We start from the raw sequence: 23,350 nt of genomic DNA, 5'->3' as shown, positions 1-23,350 counted from the left end.
TAGCGAATATGCGTGCCGTGACGGCGCAGTTAAAATGCCTTGCTTGAGGTACCTACATGACGTGCATGGGTGAACACCACAAACAAGCTCGCATTTGTGCAGTCAGTAATTTCTTTCCAAGTGAAGAGTTAGTCACGTAAATATTGCCCAACAAAACGAACTGAACACCTGACTATGGTTGCAGAACTGTCGCGTTTACGCTACACTTCTACTTGCAAATGCTATGCATAACGTGACCACCAGTTTTATTTGACAATACTCCTGACACACATCACTGTGATAACATTTACTCGCACTGCAATGTACATGAATCTATTGCTTCGCATATGATCAGTCTTTTACTTTAGCGTCTTTCAAAACCATCGCGGCGGAAGTTCGAGTCCTCCCTCGGGCATGGGTGTGTGTGTGTGTTTGTCCGTAGAATAATTTAGGTTAAGTAGTGTGTAAGCTATCACTTGTTCGAAAAGCAGTCTTCCCTTATAATGTACAGGTTACTATTTCTGCATTTTGTTTTAACAGATCTGATGACGGCAGAAAGCCAAAGCCGTTAATACTGTGAACACATATCCATCCACACATACTATCGACATAAATGTACGTATGTGTCTGTATGTTCCACACTCCTACTAAACCACAGGACCGATTTCAACCAAACTTGGTACACATATCCCTCGTTGGCAGGGAACAGTCGTTGTGGAGCTAAGAGTCACCTACCTATCATGGTTCAGTAGATATGACGTCATAAACAATGGGATGCGTGAAAAACTGCCGCATCATCAAAAAAAAAAAATCAAATATGTGTGAAATCTTATGGGACTTAACTGCTGAGGTCATCAGTCCCTAAGCTTACACACTACTTAATCTAAATTATCCTAAGGATAAACACACACACCGACGCCCGAGGGAGGAGTCGAACCTTCGCTGGGACCAGCCGCACAGTCCATGACTGCAGCGCCCTAGACCGCTCGGCTAATCCCGCGCGGCGTCCCATTATCCTTGACATTTAAATGGGTGACTACTGTGTTACTAACTGTATTTGCAATAAATTTCGCAGGAATTATCTACATATGTGGCTCAACCCACTTATAAAAGTTTGTCATCGTACCACACAGACGAGTAATACAGGAGATATGACGTCATAAAAACTAAGATGTGTGAGAACTGCCGCACTGTGCATAATGTTTAGATTAGTTGCTTCTTTTCTGCTAACTCTATTCGCAAAACATTTTACAGACAGTATCCGGAAACGCCGCTGGATGTACCTATAAAATTATATCATTGTATGACACACAGATCAGGAGGTATGACGTCATAAGCACTGAGATACGTGAAAAAATACCGCATCCTCCATGACGTTTTAATACATTAATTCTTTACTGCAAAGACACTCCTTCAGTATAGTCAACTTAAGAAAATCCCTGACACCTAGCAGCGCTTTTGACAGTTTTCAACTGTGAAGTGCAAACTGTTTTATGCGAAAACAACATGCGCGAATAGAGCTGTGGAGAGACGTTGCCATAGAGACGTTTACCAAATCGCAAAATCGCGTTGTACACACGCGAAGCAGCTGCGCCCGGAGTACAGAAACCGTCCGGGATAGTACTTGCACATTTGTACATGAAGCGAATTTCTTTGTACGACAGCTCCATAATTTCAAAGGGCTTTTCACGAATACAAAGAAATATTTTTTTTATATATTGCTGTTCATATTTTTTTTTGTTTTCGTTTATAATAGCAAATCGGTAAAAGGAATACCCCTGACAATTGCCGGTGTGTTACCTAGTTACATAATAAAGTGCGAGTAAGGTGGATAACAGTTAATAAAGGAATAATAATAATAATAATTCCATCGTAGGGAACAGAGTAATTTCGTGGTACTTTTTTATATTAAAGCTTTTGTCCTGTCTCACAACAGATAAGCCCTGTGCAGATGCAATAGCAATGTTAACACCTAACTAACAAGAATCACAAACATAAAAATATTACAAAACGAACACTGACGGGGAAAAGGCAGGTGCTGCTGTCATTTCCAGATTCCGCTCCACCTGACCATGTTGATACACTTTTCGAATATTCTCCTTTTCTGTTTGGCGAAACAATCTCGGCATCATGCGTCTTAAGACGAACTACGTAATGCCACTGGGCGTCGCTTTGCGTTAAAGGCAAAGGCAGGTAATTTACAGAAATGTGGACTGCAGTGAGAGTGGATTAGAGGGTCCGCGCTGAAAAGCCGCGACGACGCCTGCACTGAGTCTGGAGGGCTTAACGAAAGCACACCGCTGCAGAGTACTCCTCTTTCCCCGGCAAGAGGTGCACCCCAGCGCGATTTCTGTGCCGTATTTCCGCCTACCGCTTCCACGCAGATTTCCCGCTGCAGAAAACTTCATTGGGTGGCAGCTGACAGTTTCACCGCAAGAGCTCTGGTACCCCAAAAAGAGATCCGTACATTTATATTTACTTTTGCATCTACATGATTTCTTTCCAATTCACACTAAAGTGACCAGAAAAGGGTACATTTTCGGACTCTTTCCCGACCGCTCCATTCTCGAATAGCGCGTCGCAAAAACTAACACCTAGATCTTTCCGTGCGAGATCCGATTAATCTTACTTTGTTACGATGCTCATTTCTCCCTACGCAGGTGGGAGTCAACAAAATATTTTGGCATTTGGAGGACAAAGCAAGTGATTGAAATTACGAGAAAATATCTCGCCACTATCAAAAACCACTGTTTTAATAACTGCCAACACAACTTACATATCATATATGTGCTGTACTCTCCCCTATTTCGAAATAAAACAAAACGAGCTGCCCTTCTTGACACTGTTTTCGTGTGTCCCGCACAAATGGTTCAAATGGCTCTAAGCACTATGGGACTTAACATCTGAGGCCATCAGTCCCCTAGACTTAGAACTACTTAAACCTAACTAACCTAAGGACATCACACACATCCACGCTCGTGGCAGGATTCGAACCTGCGTCCGTAGCAGCCGCGTGGTTCCGCATTGAAGCGCCTAGATCCGCTCGCCCACAGCGGCCGGCGGACCCCCCACACAGCAAAGCAATACTCCAGAAGAGGACGGATAAGCGCAGTGTACGCAGTCTATTTAGTGGATTCGGTTCGCCTTCCCCAAAACATTATCTATGTGGCGTTCCGGGTTTGAGTTGTTCGTAATTTTGATCTCTAGATATTTAGTTGAACCGAGGACCTATGGTACTCATGTGGAGGATCTCACACTTTTCGTTCTTTAGGGTCAATAGACACTTTTCATACCATACAGATCTTCTGTAATTTTGCAATGGTTTTTGATCTTCTCATTACTTTACTAGCTGGTAAACGTCAAAATCATCTGGAAACAATGAGTGTGGGCGGCTCAGACTGTCTCCTAAAGCATTTACATAGATCTCCCATAAATGTTGTGACAAATTTCGGTAAGTTGTAGAGGGTGTCTTGAGGAACAAATCAAGGATAGGAATCTGTGCCGGGTAACGTCATCCAACGACGCTACAGAAAGCCGAAGTTATTGGCGCGAGTATCTGCCACTGGGTTACCCCTTTGGCAGAAAACGTGAGCTTGTGCTGACGGACCGTTTGCGGAACGGCTCACAATGTTTTTCTTATCCAGTGACGTGACTGACTGCCACGATCGACAGTGGAGAAGAAGGCGCCAGTTACTGTACAGAAAGGCCTTCTCTCCTATGAATGTGATGCACTACTGCCTCACCGGATGACCGTTTCGAGCACAGGTTTCCACCCGCAGATTATTTCTCCCTGGAACCCTCTAAAATCTCCAATGTCTTTTGGTATACAAAAGTACAGATGGAAACCATGTCCAAAACCGCCATCCACCAAGGCACTGCTGACAAGTTAGGAATAGATAAAAAGTGTCGTCAAATATATCAAAACGTCAACATTTGTTTGGGGTATAGGTATACCACGAGTACCTGCTACGTCGCGCCACAGTTAATTCGCTCTCTTTCGCCATGACGCATTGATTCATCGTGCGTCTCGAAGATACAATAACACAAATTGTGCACTCTCTGTGCGATATCAAACGACCGAGGCGTTCGACTTGAGCTCGCACACTGTTCGCTCCTTCGCCAGACTGTCGCATGTGTACAGGCCACGTAATGAGCCTGTGCCTGTATGGCTATTCACTTTTTCATAATAAGGGGGCTGAAGCGACGGAAAATGTGGAAGAAAGGCTGTGAATAAGCTGTCTAAAGGGAGGAATCAACTTTATGAAGTTAGCCTAATGTGGAATGATCTAAATAATTGTGGTAAGTACCAGTGTTAGATTAGAATGACTCGTGAAATATTTGTTTACATACTGACAAGAGTGGGCCCCACGTTAGAGAATATGAACAGCTTTCGGAAATCCTCTACTACTCTACATCTACATCTACATCCATACTCCGCAAGCCACCTGACGGTGTGTGGCGGAGGGTACCCTGAGTACCTCTATCGGTTCTCCCTTCTATTCCAGTCTCGTATTGTACGTGGAAAGAAGGATTGTCGGTATGCTTCTGTGTGGGCTCTAATCTCTCTGATTTTATCCTCATGGTCTCTTCGCGAGATATACGTAGGAGGGAGCAATATACTGCTTGACTCTTTGGTGAAGGTGTGTTCTCGGAGCTTTAACAAAAGCCCGTACCGAGCTACTGAGCGTCTCTCCTGCAGAGTCTTCCACTGGAGTTTATCTATCATCTCCGTAACGCTTTCGCGATTTCTAAATGATCCTGTAACGAAGCGCGCTGCTCTCCGTTGGATCTTCTCTATCTCTTCTATCAACCCTATCTGGTGCGGATCCCACACTGCTGAGCAGTATTCAAGCAGTGGGCGAACAAGCGTACTGTAACCTACTTCCTTTGTTGTCGGATTGCATTTCCTTAGGATTCTTCCAATGAACCTCAGTCTGGCATCTGCTTTACCGACGATCAACTTTATATGATCATTCCATTTTAAATCACTCCTAATGTGAAACAAGCATACGCCTGAAGTGTAATTGCTACAGTTTACAAAGTACTTCCATACAAAGCTACCCAACACAGTGGCAGCTGGTGATCATGTGCTAATGTGCTACAGCGCACTAAACATAACACTAAAATTATTCCTTTTCTCTTCAAATGCTTGCCGGTGTGCAAATGAAATGGACAAAAACATGTTTTGAGGCACTCTCTCCATGATAACTGTAAACAGAAACCAGTGTCGAAAGTTGAAATGATGGTCAGTTGCACTACAATAAACTCGGAGAAGGGGGATACAGCTGTGTGTTTTTGACTATGCATTCTCTGATGTGACATCATCCACTAAGGGTGTTTCATTGCTCACAGCACCAGGTCAGTATTTTTCTTTGAAAGTGCATGTAAAATCTTGTGCAAGAAACATGGCAAATTGTATAGGTGATCTGCTAAAAGCGGACATTTTTCTGTAGATCGTTTGAGTAGAAAGTGAGAGAGAATCAGTTAGGTAGGCCTACTCCAAATTTAAATCTAACAAGGGGAGGGCATGGTATAGAGCTCACCGATTTGGCTCAAACTACATGAATAGAAGTCAGTAGATGCCTCTTTAAAGTTTCTAAACTATTTCCCCTGAATGGGATGTAGGAAAGGGTAAACAGTGTCTAAAGATTGACAAGTACAGTATGAGGGATTTCTGAGCAATGGCTGTCATATCAATGCCGTGGCACAGAGGACAAGCATACTGACTGACAATTTGTCAGTTCGGGTTTGATTCCCACTGCTACCATTTTTTTGTTTTAGTACATTCCTCGTAACATTAGACTATTCATTATATAATTTAAACATATTTATACAGTACAATTAATATAAGTAAAATTAATGTATTCAGTTCAGTTATGATTACCCTTGTAAGTCAAAAGGCTACAGGAGGTGTTAAATGAGAAAAAAAACCATACCTCCAGCATTGAAATAACCTGCTGCGTCTCTTATTTAAAAAGATTAATTATTTGTTCTCAAATCGACAAGACGTAATAATAAGGATCCTACTTTCTGTTGTGTAACGAAATGGAAGGAAGGAAGATTTGGAATTTAACGTCACGTCGACGGCGAGGTCATTGGTGACAGAGAACTGGGGTTATGGTGCATATGGAAGGATATCGCCCACGCCCTTTCACAGAACCCACCTCGGAACGCGCTTTAAGCGACAAAGGAAAATATTTACAGAAATTAGGAAGCAGTTACATCCTGAAAGCCACCTTCATCAAAGATATGAGTCCTAATCCTCACCAATGAATCATGTTTCGATAAATTATCTGTGCTGCTGACAGTTTAAAAAGCACGCTAGTGACCTATAGTACCATCACACACTGAGGGGACAAAAATTATGGGATACCTCCTAACAACTGGTCGGACTTTTCTCGGCGTACTGCAGCAAGTCGATGTGACATGGAGTCAACAAGTCGTTGGAAGTCCCCTGCAGAAATATTCAGTCACGCTGCCCCTACAGCCGTCCATAATTGTGATAGTGTTGCCGGTGACCTCCCATAAACGTTCCGTGGGATTAATGCCGGGCGATGTGGGTCGCCAAACCATTCGCTCCAACTGCCCAGAATGTTCTTTAAACCGGCTGCAACAATTGTGGCTCGGAAATCCGGCGCATTGTCATCCACAAGAATTCAATCTTTGTTTGGGAGCATGAAGACCATGAATGGTTGCAAATGCTCTCCAAGTAGCCAAATATAACCATTTCCCGTCAATGTCGACTCAGTTGGACCAGAGGACCCAGAACGAACCATTATGGAGCCACAACCGGCTTGCACACTGTCTCGTTGACAACTGGTGTCCATGGATTCGTCGTGGTCTGCGCCACACACGAACCCTACCATCAGCTCTTTCAAACTGAAATCGGGACTCATCTGACAAAGCCACGGTTCTCCAGTCGTCTAAAGTCCAACCGATATGGTCACGGGCCCACGAGAGGCGCTGCAGCCGATGTCGTAATGTTAGCAATGGTATTCGCGTCGTTCATCTGCTGCCACAGCCCATTAACGCCAAATTTCGTCATACTGTCCGAACGGATACGTTCACCGTATTTCTGCAATTATTTAACGCAATGTTCCTTGTCTGTTAGCACGGACAACTCTACGCACAGGCCTCTGCTCTCGGTAGTTACGCGAAGGCCGTCGGCCACGGTGTTATCCGTCGTGAGAGGTAATGCCTGAAATGTGGTCTTCTTGGCAAACTCTTAACACAGTGTCCCGCGGGACATTGGAATTCTTAACGATTTCCGAAATGGAATGTCTCATGCGTCTAGCTCCAAACACCATTCCACATTCAAGCTGTGTTAATTCCCGTTGTGCAGCGATAATCGTAGCGGACACTTTTTCTATACGAATCAGCCTAGTACAAATGAGAGCTCCGCCAGTACATTGCCCTTTTATACCTTGTGTACGCGATACTACCGCCATCTGTATTCGTGTACATCGCTATACCATGACTTTGGTTACCTCAGTGTATAACTAAATTCTGATACACGCTCATACTATGCAGTAAAACTGATTTTCGAAATACGTCTATTACTGACGAAGTACTTAACTGGAATAAATTACATGGAATGATACAAGTACAACAGATGTCAGCCTGCTTCGCTGAAAAAGATGGTTCAAATGGCTCTGAGCACTATGGGACTTAACATCTGAGGTCATCAGTCCCCTATAACCCAAGGACATAACACACATCCATGCCCGAGGCACGATTCGAACCTGCGACCGTAGCGGTCGCGCGCTGCCAGACTGAAGAGCCTAGAACCGCTCGGCCACACCGGCCGGCTGTTTCGCTGAGTGGTAAAGTGTTTGTCCACCACGCAGTGGGCCCGTCTTCGATTCCCGGCCGGGTTCAATATTTTCTCCTATCGTGGACTGGGTGTTGTGTCGTTCTCATCATCACTTCATCATCACCGACACACAAGTCGCCCAATGTGGCGTCATCTGACTTGCAACTCTGCGGCCGAACTTCTTCGCGTGGGACCATCCGGCCAACAATGCCACACGATCATGTCATTTCGTGCAACAGATACATTATAAATCCAGGTGCAAATGTCGAACTGACATAAATATTCAATTGTCACTATATGTTTGTATGTGTAAAGGTAAAGGTGCACTCTGTGGCGCTCGTCCGTGAATGGACTATCGACCTCATTGCAGCCCTTCTATCCACCGCGGCACTAGGAGGAGGAGCAGCGGGTCCATAGCCCTAGCCGCCTTTTACTCCCGGGAGAAATTCTGGGTACTCACTCTGATAGCAGGCTAAGTGGACCTGGGGCCGTCCTGCACAGTTTCGATCGAGAAACAATCCCCTCGCCCCTATCCGGGACCGAACACGGTGTCTAGTGTGACTTCCTGGAGTATTAAGTCTTGAAACTCTCCTCGGGTTTATTGCCAGACTCTAAAATCAACTTGATTCTATATATCGACGATCCACCTATCCGCCATCATCAGTAGAACGCTTTTGCTGCTGTTGAGTCACGCTGAGTTGCAATCCATCATATGAACGCAACGGGGTAGTTAGGGCTCTGGTATGCAAAGCACGTTCCATTTCCGACACGGATAGTTTAGCCCAAGAACATGCACATTTTATGGCTGTTTCTAAGGAAAAGGTTACTCTGAGAAGCAGATTCGTCAGGCTATGAAGTTTGGACCCTCCCCAGTGGCCGGCCGTTGTGGCCGAGCGCTACTAGGCGCTTCAGTCAGGAACCGCGCGACCGCTACGGTCGCAGGTCCGAATCCTGCCTCGGGCATGGATGTGTGTGATGTTTAGCTTAGTTAGGTTTAAGAAGTTCTAAGTTCTAGGGGATTAATGAGCTCAGATATTAAGTCCCACAGTGCTCAGAGCCATTTGCACCATTTGAACCTCCCCAGTGGTGCATGAAGAGGAGCACAGATTTGTGGTCTTTATTCCTTATTCTGGGGGCAGATCGTTTAAGATTGGAAGAATTTTAAAGAGTTTTAACATTGAGAGTGTGTTTCGTCAGCCGGCAAGATTGGGGCACTACTCAGCTCTGTGAAAGATGATTTGGAGCCTACGAAGCCTGGTATATACAAAATTCTATGTCAGTGTGAGAAGGCTTACACCGGCCATTCGATTCGCACAGTTCAGGACAGGTTCATGGAACATCTACGTCATACCAGGTTAAAACGGCCGGAAAATCAGCGGCAGCAGAACATTGCTTAAACGAGGGCACGGGTTGAAACTTGAAGAGACTGTGATAGCTGCCAACACTTCCGATTTTTGGAACAGTGCTAATAAAGAGGCAATTGAAATGAGGTTGGTAAACAATTTGATTAACAGAGACAATGGCTTTCCTCTTAGCAGGCCGTGGACCCTGTGCTATTCCGCGTCGAAACAGAACGTACTTTGGTGTGGACAGTCCGAAGTTTTGAAAAAAGTCTTTGAGTGCGGTGTATCGTTGCCGTCGGTGTTCTATTACGGGCAGCGTGACCCACCCATTAGTGGAGGACAGCAACTGTGATGGGCAGTGCATGCGCCTTGTATGGTGCAGAGGCCTATGTAAGGCGACGACCTGAAGCCTCGACATCAGTTTTCAGCGCAACTCAGTAGCAGCAGCGACAGCATTCTCCTGGAGATGACGGACAGTTGGATCGCCGAAATATCCAATCAAGTTGATTTTAGAATCCGGCAGCAAACCCGAGGAGACTTTCAAGACAGAGTCTAGTGCTCTCCCCGCTAGTCCACCACGGCCACTATGTATTCATAAGTAATACGTAAACGTGCCATATAAAAGAAGGAAACAGCTTCAAGAATTTCACCATGTGTGGGTCGATATAAATTATAATCGCGATAGCTACCACATTTACTTTACATGACTCCAGCTGGTTACGAGATCAAGACTGTACCAATAGCACCAAATTGCACCCATCATCTCTCACCAAGGGACAATATAGTGGCTGACGGCCTGTGCTTAATGAATGAGAGGAGCGGCGTTTAGGAAGAGCTGTAAGTGCTAACAGACAGCCAACACTGCGTGAAATAACCGTAGAAATCAATGTGGGACGTACGTATCGGTTACTAAAGTGCGGCGCAATTTGGCATTAAATGGCTGAGGCAGCAGACGACGAATGCGAATGCCTTTGCTAACAGCACAACATCGCCTTCAGCGCCTCTCCTGGGCTCGTTACCATATCGGTGGCCTGGTCAGATGACTCACCATTTCCGTTGGTAAGAGCTGATGGTAAAATTCGAGTGTGGCACAGAGGCCTAGAAGTTATGTACCCAAGTAGTCAACAAGGGCCTGTGCAAGCTGGTGGTGGCTCAATAATGTTGTAGACTGTGTTTGCATGGAATGTACTGGGTTCTCTGGTCCACCTGAACCGGTCGCTGACTGGAACTGGTTACGTTCGGCTACTTGGATACCACTTCCTGCCAAACAACCGTGTAAAAATGGATCACAGTCCGCCACATCATCAGGTCACAACTGTTCGCTGTTGGTTCGGAGAACGTTTTGGACAATTCGTGAATGATTAAGCCACCCAGATCGCCCGACATAAATCCCATCGAAGATTTATGGGACATAAACAAGAGGTCAGTTCGTGCACAAAATCCAGCACCGGCAACACTTTCGCAGTAATGGACTGTTATAGAGGCAGCACGGCTCATTATTTCTGCAGACGACTTGCAACGACCTGTTGAGTCCATGACAAGTCGTGCTGCCGTGTTATGCCGGACGACAGAAGGTCTGGACCGATATTAGGATTTATGGTTCAAATGGCTCTGAGCACTATGGGACTTAACATCTGAAATCATCACTCCCCTAGAACTTAAAACTACTTAAACCTAACTAACCTAAGAACATCACACACATCCATGCCGGAGGCAGGATTCGAACCTGCGACCGTAGCAGTCGCGCGATTCCTGATTGAAGCACCTAGAACTGCTCGGCCACCGCGGCCGGCAATTAGGATGTGTTTACATGACTTTCGTCACCTCAGTGTCAGTGTGTATAGCACGTGGGGAGGGGGGGGGGGGGGATCAGTGCGGTGGTAATGCGCAAACGAAGCGATATATCCAAGCATCTTGGCCATTGGCATTCGGGTCAAAGGTGGAAGCATTTCAGGAACAGCTAAGTTTGTAAACTGTTCGCGAGCAGCCTTGGTCAGAGTGTATTATGCATGACAAAATAACGCTATTCGGAATCCCTCTGGCATGGATGTGTTTTGTCCGATGACCTAAGCAGTTTGGTTCCTTAGGAATTCACACATATTTGAACTTCTTTTTGATATTCGAAACAGGCGCCGGGGCAACGAAGGCTGGAATTTGCACGACCGTACCGCAGCTCGATGTCCAGAGAGTAGCAACAGTTGGCCTTTTCATATGATCCACGTTTTATGCTCCATCAGGGTGAAACATCTGAAAGTAAACACCCTGAAGCAGTTCGTTGGAGGGGTCCACACCGGAGGAGGAAACGTTATGGTGCGGATAATGTTTTCGTGACATTCCCTGGCTGCTCTCGTCATTCTGGAAGGCAGAATTGATCAAAACTAGCATGCATTTATTCTTGGGGACCACGTACGCCCCTGCATGCAGTTTGTATTTCCTCGCCGCAATGCCATGTACCAGCGGTACAGTGCAACCTTGCATACAGCTCGCATTGTACCTGCATGGTCTGAAGAGCAGCAGGACGAATTTACCGTATTCCCCTGGCCACCAAAGTCCCCGGATTTAAACCCAATCGAGACAGGACCACCTCGAAAGGGGTTCTTCGCGCTATCGATCCTGAACTGAGAAACTTACGCATCTGGTTACGCCACTGGAGTCGGATTGCTCCACATCCCTGTCGGTACGTTCCACAACCTCGTCCAATCTCTTACCGTACGTCTCGCAGCGGCCCGCGCTGCAAGAAGTAGTATTCAAGCTTTTGACAGATGGTTAAATTAATGTGACTGGATAGTGTAATTAGTTCAGTTATACTAACATTTTCTGTCAGAGAGACATCTCAGTGACTTTAGCAGCAAAAAAGAGCACAACGCAAGTTATCCAGGTGCTTCTCTTCTTCAGTTTAACAGAAGATTCTTTTCCTTTCAACATGTAAACGAAGACGCCTGTCGACACTTAATGAAAGACTTGTGGGGAAACATACTTTCCAACCAACTGCATGGGTTGACTACAAAAGTACTGAATAACGTAGGCAGAAGATTCCCATGCTCATGAAGGTGATTTTGGTGAGTGAAGAGTGGCGGCTATAACAAAATAAAATTCATACGTATTATACAAATGGATGTACATATATATGTATGTATGTTTCACATCTCTTCATAAGCCATTTCAACCAAAATCGGTACACATGTCACTTACTGTCTGGAGATAACTCATGTATGGGTAAGAACCACCTGTCTATCAAAGGAGCTGAGATACGGGTCAAAAAGCAGCGTAGGCCACGACGCGCAAATACCCATACTTTAGTCAGCCAGTATCTGAGAATGAGAGTACGTAGTGACTTACAACTTACAACAAATCACACACATAAAACCAAACCTTTAGAAAACTCTTTCTCGCCTATCAAAACAATGACAGGAAAAAGTTTGGTCGTGCGGTAGCGTCCTCGCTTCCCGCGCCCGGGTTCCCGGTTTCGATTCCCGGCGGGGTCAGGGATTTTCTCTGCCTCGTGATGGCGGGGTGTTGTGTGTTGTCCTTAGGTTGGTTAGGTTTAAGTAGTTCTAAGTTCTAGGGGACTGATGACCATAGATGTTAAGTCCCATAGTGCTCAGAACCATTTGAACCATTTTTTTGAAAAAAGTTTTATAATAATAGCAAACATAGCTTTGGACACATGACATCATAAACAGTGAAGTGCGCATCATGCTTGCCATTTTGATTTATTGCTTCCTTACTGCTCACTCTATTCGTAACACATTTCGCTGACAGTATCCACACATGTCGCTGAATGTACCTACACAAATATATCATAGTACGACACATAGTTCAGGAGAAAATACGTCCTTAACATGGACCTACGTGAAAATGAAATTTGCTAGAGATATAGGTGAAAAATGTGCACATACTTGTGAAATGTGTTAAATACATGTGAAATATATTTGATGTGTGTATACGCGAGCAGAGCCAAGAGTAAAACGCTCGTCCCGAAGCCCTGGAACGATATGAGCCAGATTTGCTACACATTTCTATTACGATTTGGAAAGAAATACTGTGGCGGTCAGAACCACGAGCCTCCGATTGGAGCGGCGCTGATAACGTGGAGAAAGAATAGGGGAAGAGAAGATGGACAGACACAGAAGGAGAAAAAGGACAAGGACAAAGATAGTGGGGAGGACGGGATGGACAGAGAGAGAGGGGGGGAGGTAATAGACAGAGAGGGGGGAGGGAGAAACGAAAGAGTTGGAGATAAACAGACAGGGGAGACGATGCCAGGGGCACCGAAAGGGGAGAGGAGGAGATGGACAGGGAGAAACAAAAGAGGAAATGGACAGAAAGAGGAGGGAGGAAGATATGGACAGATATAGGACAAAGGGAGAGATGGATAGCGGAGGGATGAGGAGGTGAACAGCGTGAGGGGAGGAGTAGATGGACAGTGAGGAGGGGATAATGAGATGGGCAAGAGATAGGGAAGAGCAGATGGTCAGAGAGAGAGGAGGGAGGAGCAGAATGACCATAGAGAGGGGGGGAGACGGAATTAGGTGGGGAAGGAGGAAATAGACAGAGAGGGAAGCAGCAGACACACAGGTGGGAGGGTAAGAACAGATAGAGCGATACAAAGAGGGAGTGGCAGGAGGAGATGAACATAGTTTGGAGTTGGAGGATGTGGACAGATATTTGGGTGGATAGACAGAGAGAGGAGTAAACCTGCCAGGTTAGCCGAGCGCGCTAACTCGGGTTCCCGGACTTCCTGGACTCGGGTAGCCGCACTGGCCCCAGATCGAATCCGCCTGGCGGATTAACGACGAGGGTCGGTGTGCCAGCCAGCCTGGATGTAGTTTTTAGGCGGTTTTCCATAATTCCCTTAGGTGAATACCGGGCTGGTCCCCACGTCCCTCCTCAGTTACACGGCTCGCAGACATCTAAACACTTTCACACAGATGGATTACACTAGTCGCAGGCAGTTGGGGTACACTAATCCCTACCCGGGGGGGGGGGGGGGGGGGGGGTGGCGGCAGGAGGGGCATCCGGCCACCCCTTCAACTAACATTGCCACCTCCGATTACCTATGCCGACCCTGTGTATCTGCAGGAAAAACAGCACAAGCCGAAGAAGAGGAAGAAGAAGATAGAGAGAGGAGTGAGGAGGAGATGGTCTAATAGAAGACTTCACTAAATACATACCTGAGCAACGTTATTACTGAGTTAAAATTAAATAAAAAAAGAGAAAAAGGTACAAGAGTTATATTGACTTGAAACTCATTTCCCCTTCTTACCTACTTTTTATCTATATTCTCCACGTCGTTTGTAGATTCTGTTTTTATTTAACAGATATATGTGTCACTTTTTTTTCTTTGTGTGCACACATTTCACAACCACATGATATAGACCTCATACATTAGCATCATTGCACTCCATAGCCCTCTTGGTCTGTTTACATCTTTGCCGCCTTTGTGATCCATTTATCACACCAGCTACACGAGGTTTAAAGTTCTTTATATCATTGTCTCACCAGCTTTCTTGCGTGTACGGAATATGCCTATGTTTTCATTCCACCACCCTGGTGTTGGGACGCAAGCTGTAAATATCGTATATAACAAGGGGGGCATAGCGCCACCTTGAAGGGCGCCCCAATGAAGTTTGCTACTAATTGTATTATTGTACGTGGGAAATTGTATTTCAAACAGTAGGTAAATTCACACTAGCACATGCAACTGGTCTTACAAGGCGAGTTACAGCTTTTTTTTGTTTTTTTTTTTTTTTTTGTTTACTGGGTTAAAACGTTCCACGTAAGCAGCTTTAGAACTTTCAACGGTTGTAAGTTTCATAACTACATTATAATATATGAGGGCAGACTGCATACACAATACAGAAATTGCGAACCGATAAATGATGTTCTAACAGCCTAAAGTGGGATGTTTTCATTTAAAAATTTCACGAAGGTTGTGGGCCCAATCATAATCTAATTTCTGTTTACATTACTCTCTCTCTCTCTCTCTCTCTCTCTCTCTCACTCCTGTCGTTCACATTCGCTTTCTCTTTTTAAATTGCTCTAACGTGAACCCACAAAAAATCCGATTCGAATTTTTGTTCTAACTCGTTATATATGTCAACATTATTAATAAAAGAGGGCGTATCCTTCCTGCTTACAAGAGTAAGTAAGCCTGTTAAATTTTTGGAACTAAGGATCACCAGCTGTATGTAGATGACTGTATGGTAGCAATTAAACAGCAAAAGACGACCGAAAACCGTAGTACTAGGCAGCTAGGTAGCCTCGTGGACACGGACGTATATTTGCTGGTGCGTGCGCTTGTGCCGCCACCTAGCGGTAGGTCGCCGGAGATTTACTGCGGCGCTGACAGCAGATAGGCTGGCCAGCACAGCACACGGTCGCCGGCCACACATTTCGCTGTGCCCGACACCACAAGGCCAGACGCGGCATCGGCATGCAGGGTTCTCGCTTTGTCGCGGGTCGAAGCACCTCGCAGCAAGCGAAAATAAAACTTGAAAAAAGAAGAGAAGATCGCCTTGCTGTTCTTCCTGAAATAACGAGCTTGATCGTGCGTGTAGCATGTTGTCCTCCTCAGAGGTAAGGACAGCAAGTCTACAACATATTTCAGATCAAAGATATAAACAGACACCACAAAACATCGAGAGACGCCAGGAGCTTTCTAATGACGTCCTATATACTTTGCCAGAGCGCACAGCAGCACTCGGTCCGCGACATAATCAGAATATTCGCGTTCTAATGAATCACTAATAATATTGGGATGGGACAGCCTACTGGAATATGTCTTTATATTTGTAATGGGTATCAGATAACATAGTCGTACACGACACTAACCGTTCTTATAAGCAAAATATGCAGTTTTTGTCAGACAAATAGTGTCATATCCCAGCACGTAACTTACCAAATATGAAAACTACAAAGCATAAGAATCGTGACGCGAAAATGTGTTAAATGTTTTATAAGAGACTGCCACAGCTGTGAATGACCAGATGAGAGGAAACACAGATATAGGCTTCAAAAACGAATAACCGTCTGCAATAATTTATTAACGCAAAAATTATGGAATGAACTGCTCTTTAATCTAAAGTTATCCCATATAAAAACAAAACTGTGTAATTCCACAATAAATCCATAGAAGATGCCTTAATATAAAAAAGGAAATGCGTCTGGAGCATAAATTAATACGGACTGCTGCTACAAAAAACCGTTTCAGTCTATAAAACGAATAACGTTACTTAAATTATTAGGATGTGCGGTGAAAGTAATCTACGTAACATCAGAAGAAGTAATACACAAAGGAATTAAACACGTTAGCTGCCAGCTGGCATTGGTTTATAACAATGGAAAAATTTGAAAATTTGTAGCGGACTGGGATTCGAACCGGGTCTCTTGCTGCGTGTGCCGCTGATTCGCTGCCCGTTACGCCATCCTGACACAGTGGTCAGCGCAACCGCACCACGGACTACCTTAGCACGCCTCCCATCAGGCCAAAATTCTCTACTTTATACCACACTAGTGATGTAGTGCGCCTGCTCAAAAACGTTCAAATGTGTGTGTATTCCTAAGGGACCAAACTGCTGAGGTCATCGCTCCCTAGACTTACACACTACGTAAACTAACTTATGCTAAGAACAACACACATACCCATGCCCGAGGGAGGGCTCGAACTTCGGGCGGGAGGGGTCGCGCAATCCGTGGCATGGCGCCTCAAACCGCACGGCCACTCCGCGCGGCGCACCTGCTCATTAGCCTCATTATTCGCGGCATCTCGTCGGTTTCCGTAAGAGTTCGAGCTTGGTACGCATCTGCTTTGAAGGGACCACTGGCCCTCATTGCTTTAATTATATTAATCCTGAAGCCACTATGAATCAAGACAAAAGGAATTAAGGGGGGGGGGGGGGGGGTAGGACGTCAAACGGTCTGACTTGGAGCAGGAAAGGCACCACAGGACATTTTATTTTCTACTGTCTATGCTTTTACAAATAAATTCATAAAACTTAGTCAGCACGACCAGGAAGGATTCAGGATTCACACTCACAGCAGTGAAAGTGCAAGAACATAACAAAATAAATTTTTTTTAGATATGAAATTTCATCATTTTTTCACTTACTGTTGGCTGCATTTGTTGCTATAGGTAAATTTTTCTTCACAAGTAAGAGAGATTCTTTGATGAATTTGGCACAGCATACAAACCATACTTACAGGTGTATGAAACTCTAGAATTTTTCAAATATATTAAAAACTGTGGTAAAAATTGAGATAATTAATTACAAAATTTGATTTTTTTTCTAAACATAAAGTTTAAAGTGTAAAAACTCATTCATTTTTTTCATAAATTAAATAGTTTCTAGAGTTCAAGACATCTGTAAGCATCGTTTGTATGCTGTGCAAAATTCATCGAACAGTCTTTCTTACTTATGAAGAAAAGTGTACCTATAGCAACAAACGCAGCCAATAGTAAGTGAAAAAATGATGAAATTTCACATGCAAAAAAAATTATTTTGTTATGTTTTTGAACTTCCGCTGCCACGAGTGTGAATCCTGAATCCTTCCTGGTCATGCTGACAAAGTTTTATGATTTTACTTGTAAAAGTATAGACAGTGGAAATTAAAATGTCCTGTGGTGCCTCCCCTGCTCCAAGTCGGTCCGTTTGACGTCCTACCCCCCTTAAAGACATTATGTGTCTCACTGATATAAGTTAATGCCCACTGGCACCAATGTGTTTGAACCCTTTGTGTCTTGAGTAATAGTGGCTGCAGGATCAAAATGATGTCTGTTCTTTAGCACATTTCCGAAAAAACAGACATCACATACATCCAACGAACTACGCAAATTACCGGTTATACTGTCCAGTCGGTACATTTTGTCGTCCTCTCTCTTTTCGTCGTTTGACACATGGGGTTCCGCTAATTTTGAGGTGCGCAGCACGGTAGGGAGTCTCTGGGCTCTAGACAGAATACCACGCTGCCTCTCCCGAGACACAGAATCATCTGATCTGCAGAAGCGGAGGAAAAGTCCATTAAAAAGACCGCAGCGTTAAACCGGCAGCCCCGTTTGCCGATGCCCCTGGGACGACGCGGTGACTTAACGATAGCGCACCACGCTCCTGCCGAATATTCCGCCTCCCTCTAGCATAAAGAGGAGCTCTCGCGCGACACCCACTAGCGTTTTTGCCTACCTCCTGCGCTCCGACGTAAAATTTAGAGGACCGTTCGACTTTCGTGTACTACTTCAGTTGGTACGACTCTAAATACGAACTACCTGTTATGTGTGTGCAATTTCTTTCCGCAAGACACCTCCGTAGTTTCTTTCCTTATTTCCCTCTTCCCGTTCTCTTGCTTCCATTTACATCGCAGGGCATGGACAAAACTACGCTGTTGGTCTCCATCTGACCATCATCCAGGCTGTATTAATAGGTCTAGTTAACAGACAGTACAATTTAAACAAAAAATTGTTGCGAAACTGACACGGGGAGGCCACCATGGATTTACTTCACACCTTGTACGCTTTCAGAAGGCCACAATGACAACATAACGAGCAAGTAGCGAGGCGTATTTATTAGGCGATTTCCAGAAAATCGCAAACGAGATTTTACGCCTCAGTGATGTACCGATGCTTTGGGATCTTGAGCACGAGATGGCGGCGATCAAGTGGTTAGCGTTCAAGCTCTGTGTTCGGCGGATTGCTCCATCAAGTGCTGCTCCTTTTTTTTTCCCCATTTAAATTTTTTTCGACACAAGTCGTATTCGTGGATGACGACTAGTCATGTTATTTCGCACATATTACGTTTGAAAGATAATATGATGAAAGGACTCACGTATTTGCATGAACGTTTATTGAATTTCCAATGTTATTTCGCTGTTTACTAATTGTTGTTTACCTAGTTCCGCGTAATCAGCGCGTACACAACTTTCCCAATAGAGCGCGCCCCGCTTAGCGCAACAGCACAGACGCAGCGCTCGTCCGTCTCCGCACTACGAGATGGCGCTGCCTTAGAGACGGACCAAATTCTGCTTCCGCCAATCTGCGTATTAATATGTAACGCAGCCAATGAGATTGCTGCTAACGTAGATCCTTTTCTCCTCGTGGATCACACTCGCGCAGTGATACATGAATGCGCGAGGTATTATAATGAGTGTACAGACCTCCAATTAGTCAGTCTGCATTTGTCTGTACCAGTCTATAGTCAAGTTTCAGTCTGTGCCTAATAAGATTATCATATTCCTATACATAGCCATGAAGAGAAATGTATAGAGACTTTGTGAAGTATCAGAGATATGTGAGAATAAGATTATCGTACCAAGACCAAAGGAAGTTCAGATTGTCAATTGTAAATAGCATCCAGAACCAAGTTACGTAAGGTTTATGCTTGTTAATAAATGTGTGTGAAAATTACTCAAGTTCTGTTTAAAGTTGGTCACCGTCAATCTGCTACTCTAAGCGTGCAAGTGGCATTTCTATCGTCTGACCTAACGGCAGTAGATAAACACCCCACGATAAGACCACGATACATATTGCTGACACTCGCCTACTTCGTTAGAGCGACAAGTCAAATAATCTGATTCTGTGTGTACCGAAGGTCTTAGAGTACACACACCACACTAATATTTATTGTTGCAACAAATATTTTGCGACATTTATGATTACAGCCAAGTTAAAAAGATTGTATCAAGCGCCTTCAGGCTTGTTCATTTTTGACTGACAACGAATAGGAAATTGCTTCTCGTTCAGATGCTATTACTCGTAACATATAGTCAACCGTACATCGCCAATTTTCGGCAGCGACAAAAAAATTGTTCAAATGGCTCTGAGCACTATGGGACTTAACATCTGAGGTCGTTAGTCCCCTAAAACTTAAAACTACTTAAACCTAACTAACCTAAGGACATCACATACATCGATGCCCGAGGCAGGATTCAAACCTGCGACCATAGCAGTCGCGCGGTTCCGGACTGCAGCGCCTAGAACCGCTCGGCTACCGCGGCCGGCCAAAGTAAATCCGTGGCATTAGCTTGTTGTCCAACATTTTCATACAGTAAAGAAAACCGCAAACACTGTGCAAACTTTTTGTTTATCAGTCTCTACACAACGAGTCCTTGTTTCCTCGAAATACGAACAGTTGCAGACTTACAACCAATCCCTCTATGCATCACATTTTCATTCAGTAGTTACAGAGCGCACAATTTTATCCTCTGTCATCTACCTCGGTGCTAGTGTGATCAGTGAGTGACAGGACGAATGTTGTTCATCCGCTGACTGACTTTACAACAGACCGTAGTTGGACGAGAGCTAAAGCACATCGTGGCTACCGATGACTTTTCAGTGTTACGGGAACGACGTCGACAGTGGACGACTTTCAATAGGGTGACGGGGCGCCGTCGATGTCCTTGTCTGTGTAAACGGGCTGTCTTCACGTACGACGCAAACGTAAAGACGTTACACTACTGTCGTAGTACCGTGTCGTTCGATCTTATATTAAGCGTTTCTAAGCTCTTTGGAGCAGGAGTGTGTGTTTACTCAGTGCGTTCGTAAATATAGGTGTTTACTCGTGGAAAAACAATTTATGAAGGCAATACTGTAGCTTAAATAAGGAAATTAGTATCTATTTTCGTGACGATCTCTTTAATAGCAGGAAGAGTGACGGTAGCTGGGTAAAGTGAACCGCGCAGGCGTTAAGGTTCGCTACTTCTGCCATCCCCCTCGGAAGTGGAAATCGCTCTCTACCGACGTTGTGACGTCACTGGCTAGCACTCACTGAACCTCACCGTTTATTAGGAGTGAAACTATTGTCTTTCTCGATCAAGCCGTTGGCCACTCGTGTGTCAATAGCCTCCTTTAGAAAACAGTCCTAAAATGGCGAGGTTTGTCTAAGCAGTTCCGTTTGTTCATATTTCATTGACTCGCCTTGTAGCCCTGGAAAGCTCTCCAACGAGGCTCCAGAACATTGTATGGCTACAGGGGTCCTCATCACAGGAGACACGCGAATTTACGCAACCAACAAAATCTACAGTTGCAAACTGCAACACGGAAAGAGTGTTACAATAACGGATAATCTTTTTTCATATCATTGCAATCTGTGTGAAAGTCAACTACTTAACACCCAACAAAATGCTGGAGACGAACATAAACACAACATTAGTCTAGATACAACTACAGTGCCCACAGAGACATTTAGGCAGATATTCTTTGCGGGCTCCATACGCGAAATGAAACGGGAGACATTTTAATACATGGTACAATGGGAAGAATCTCCACCACGCATTGCACAGTAGTTGATAGTGTATAGCTACAGATGTAGAGATAGAGAATTTTTTTTTTTACCACTGGTCAACGAAATCTAACGCTGAAGGTGGGTAACAGTACCCATAAAATGGTAACGGGACTCATTCTTCCTTCCGACGCATTCAATTTGGCTCAGGAATAACGTAAAAGGTTGGAAGAGAAATGTTCCACTACTGGCCATTAAAACTGCGACACCAAGAAGAAATGCAGATGATAAACGGGTATTCATTGGACAAATATATTATACAAGAACTGACATGACATTACATTTCACGCAATTTGGTTGCATAGATCCTAAGAAATCAGCACCCAGAACAACCTCCTTTGGCCGAAGTAACGGCCTTGATACGCCAGGGCATTAAGTTGAACAGAGCTAGGATGGCGTGTACAGACACAGCTGCCCATGCAGCTTCAACACGATACCACTGTTCATCAAGAGTAGTCACTGGCTTATTGGGACGAGCCAGTTGCTCGGCCACCATTGACCAGACGTTTTCAATTGGTGAGAGATCTGCAGAACGTGCTGGCCAGGGCAGCAGTCAAACAATTTCTGTATCCAGAAAGGCCCGTACAGGAACTGCAACATGCGGTCGTGCATTATCCTGCTGAAATCTAGGGTTTCGCAGGGATCGAATGAAGTGTAGAGCCACGGGTCGTAAGACACCTGAGATGTAACGTCCACTGTTCAAAGTGCATACAATGCGAACAAGAGGTGACCGAGACGAGTAACCAATGGCACCCCATACCATCACGCCGGATGATACGCCAGTATGGCGATGACGAATACACGTTTCCAATGTGCACTCACCGCGATGTCGCCAAACACGGATGCGACCATCATGATGCTGTAAACAGACTTGGATTCATTCGAAAAAATAACATTTTGCCATTCCTGCACCCAGGTTCGTCGTTGAGTACACCATCGCAGGCGCTCCTGTCTGTGATGCAGCGTCAACGGTAATCGCAGCCATGGTCTCCGAGCTGATAGTCCATGCTGCTTCAAACGTCGTCGAACTGTTCGTGCAAATGGTTGTTGTCTTGCAGACGTCCCCATCTGTTGATTCAGGGATCGAGACGTGGCTGCACGATCCGTTACAGCCATGCCTGTCACCTTGACTGCTAGTGATATGAGGTCGTTGGGATCCAGCACACCGTTCCGTATTACCCTCCTGAACCCACCGATTCCATATTCTGCTAACAGTCATTGGATCACCACCAACACGAGCAGCAATGTCGCGATACGATAAACCGCAATCCCGATAGGCTACAATCCGACCTTTATCAACGTCGGAAACGTGATGGTACGCATTTCTCCTGCTTACACGAGGCATCACAACAATGTTTCACCAGGCAACGCATGTGTACTCTTGTTTCTGTATGAGAAATCGGTTGGAAACTTTCCTCATGTCAGCACGTTGTAGATGTCGCCACCGGCGCCAACCTTGTGTGAATGCCCTGAGAAGCTAATCTCATTTGCATATCACAGCATCTTCTTCCTGTCTGTTAAATTTCGCACCTGTAGCACTTCATCTTCGTGGTGTAGTAATTTTTATGGTCAGTACTGTATATCCTGACATTGTTGACTCTTGAACGTGACATGTCAACCGCATTCTCACATTGTTTCAACCTGGGACGCGGTATGTAAAGTGTGCGGTTGCCACGGCGACGCGACACCGACTTTGAGGATGCACAGTAGGCCGTCCGTGTTGCGGACAAAGTCAACCGCGGCCCTGTGGGGAGCGCCTGAGTTGTCTCGTGGCTTATTAATGGCCGGCAGGCGGTAGCAGCCTCCGCGGTCGCGCCGGCCGCGTCACGTTAAAAGTTTCACTCGCGCGGCGCCGATTCCGAAGCGGTGTCAAGCCCGCCCGCAGTGGACAACTTTTAATTGGGAATGGTCTGCGCCAGGGTCAGGCTGTGGCGGTGAGCCTGTAC

At 45.1% G+C, this 23,350-nt stretch overlaps 1 protein-coding gene across 1 annotated transcript in view; it reads right to left on the bottom strand.

Moving 5' to 3' along the window:
- The window catches only part of LOC126336752 (division abnormally delayed protein-like), a 504,185-nt gene that overhangs the window by 24,070 nt on the left and 456,765 nt on the right, over positions 1-23,350 (bottom strand). The gene's annotated exons all lie outside the window — the stretch shown is intronic.

Source organism: Schistocerca gregaria, chromosome 2, assembly GCF_023897955.1.
Source record: "Schistocerca gregaria isolate iqSchGreg1 chromosome 2, iqSchGreg1.2, whole genome shotgun sequence".
Taxonomy (NCBI): Eukaryota; Metazoa; Arthropoda; class Insecta; order Orthoptera; family Acrididae; genus Schistocerca; species Schistocerca gregaria.
The sequence above is the reverse complement of the archived record's forward strand: the minus strand, read 5'-3'. Positions and strand labels throughout refer to the sequence as shown.